Here is a 2,395-nt window from a genome sequence, read left to right on the forward strand (position 1 = left end):
TATATATATATATATATATATATATAGATTAAAACGCAAAATACTGAAAATGCCTAATAATCTATCTATGTAAAAAAAAATTTACTTTCATGAAAGCGTTAAAATATTCCGATACAATCACAGCTTGTCGGTAAATTTCACAGTCCCGTGCGTAGCAAAAGCGTGGTATTTGGCGTCGGGTTTATTCCACCGGTCCACCGGTATCACGTGGTCTTCACGTAAAATTCCAAGCGGTCTTTGGTGTATGTGATTGTTATTCAGCAATACAGTTGATTATCTTCGTATATTATAACCATACCGGATACAGTATTGTCATGCGTGCAAGTATACCAAGCTCAACTGCACCGGGACAGACTTGTTTAGGAAGGGAAGACATTCATCCATTCTTGTCCCATGCATGAATGCTTAAAAAAAAAAAGTAGATTGTCCATAAAATTCGACCTAGTCCATGGGTGAGGTTCCCTGAATAAAATCTCTGTTGAGGGTCAAGAGAGAAGATTTTATGGATTAGGATTGGGAATAGTTGTTATTGACATCAGTCACTATAAATTCGATCGACAAATCATGTGTATACCATCCAACCTTTGTCAATAGAAAATTTAGTTAAATGAGGACTCGAGATGTCCATCACTTTTTATGAAATGGAGAACGTAGTACCGTACCGCAGTAGTAAAAAATAATACAAGGGTTTTTTTTCTAATGTACGGTCTGTCTCCAATGATAAAGATATCATCCAAGTGGAGCCCTGCCTTGGATGCCCGCTGCTGGATGCCCATCTCTCGATGCCCGCCCATGGATGCCCGTTCCTGGATGTCCACCACCTTCCCCCGGGTAAAAATCTAGTAATAACACAACTTGTATAGAAACGTTGTAGAAAAAAGCCATGGTTTTAACAGAAAAAACACTGTTTTCTTTTCTAACTATAGGGCCTATTTTCAATTGCTAGGCCTGAGCCCACACCACTACAGGATACCCTCCCGCCCTAAAAAATCTGATTATTACATAGCCTAACTTGCGTAGGCCTTATAATAGAAGCATAATGTTGTAGGCAAGGCATAGGAACACAACACTCTTCACATCGTGTGACCGTAGTACCGGTAGTATAAACAGTTACCGGTATTTCCGCAATTAATGCGTCAACAGTTGTAGTAGTATTAATATACATATTTATCCAAGTCAATCATGCTTCGTGTTTGTACGATATCCAACGCTAAAATGATTATAATAAATATACGGTATCCAGAAGGCCTGAATGACACAATGAAAATGAAAGTAGCGCTTTATGATGTTTTATGCCTGTAGCTTTCGGATGTATAAAAAACATAAATTCATTATGTTTTATCATTGCCTTTAGCATAGTAAACCACCATGTTTATGATATCGATTGCCTTCTTGTTAATCCACCATTTTGTGAAGACGATTGAATTAATAATGCTTCGAATGAATCGATAACATTAACAAATGCACTTGAGCACACCTTACAGTAGAGAATTGTTCTTCAGTACCGTAGCGTTTATTGAGACCATTTTGCCGACGCCGGTGGTATATTAAATCCGGCAATAAAGGGAACAATTCCTTCCTTTTTGGTAGAGAGCTATAATAGACCATGTGTGGGCTTGGCTAAATTAAAGCATGATATGTTATTTAACTGATTTCTGAAAAAGGAATCCGGATGGGGATCTTCCAAAGTATTGGATGCAAGAAGTCACAGAACACATATACGTCTGCTGTTAATTGTAGTCTGAATTTTGATCCCACAAAAAATACACAGCGTATGATGGCGTTTAGTCAAACCTGCCGAGTGGAAAAACAAAAAACAAGGATTATTTATCGTACAGGCGTAGTAGTAAGGCGGCGTTTCTGTTGTCACCATTACTAGACAATTTGGATAGGTACCGGTACTAATGTATAGTATTCTATGTCGGCTGCTGCTCATTTAATGAAATCTTCCCTGTCTCTACAGTTCAGTACCGGTACCGTATAGGGCCTATTATTATCTTCTTCACGCAACCATTATTTGGCTACACGCACGCAGCTTGCAAACAAATACAACATTAATTGCTTTTCAGTTTTATTTAACCACTTTTAATTATATATTCATTCTTCGAAAATAAATATTTAAGACGGAGTACGGCATTTCGAATTGTCTTTTGATGGCATAACGACGTCTTCAATTTAACAATAGACCTTAATCTAACAACGATGGTTTACTCGTTCGTATGATTTCAGTTGTATTGTTCACATCATACACTGTGGTTAGGCCTTTTTATGTAGTGTAGGATTTGAAAAATTGAATTAATGACTAAATTTAGTTTACGAAAAAGTTAATATTCCTCACATAGTGAAATTAACAACTGGCCTGGGGCCATCATGGCCATCTGCAGTTCAAATAAAA

This window comes from Anneissia japonica, unplaced genomic scaffold, assembly GCF_011630105.1.
Source record: "Anneissia japonica isolate Jap-2015-1 unplaced genomic scaffold, ASM1163010v1 scaffold287991_len637273_cov151, whole genome shotgun sequence".
Lineage (NCBI taxonomy): Eukaryota > Metazoa > Echinodermata > Crinoidea > Comatulida > Comatulidae > Anneissia > Anneissia japonica.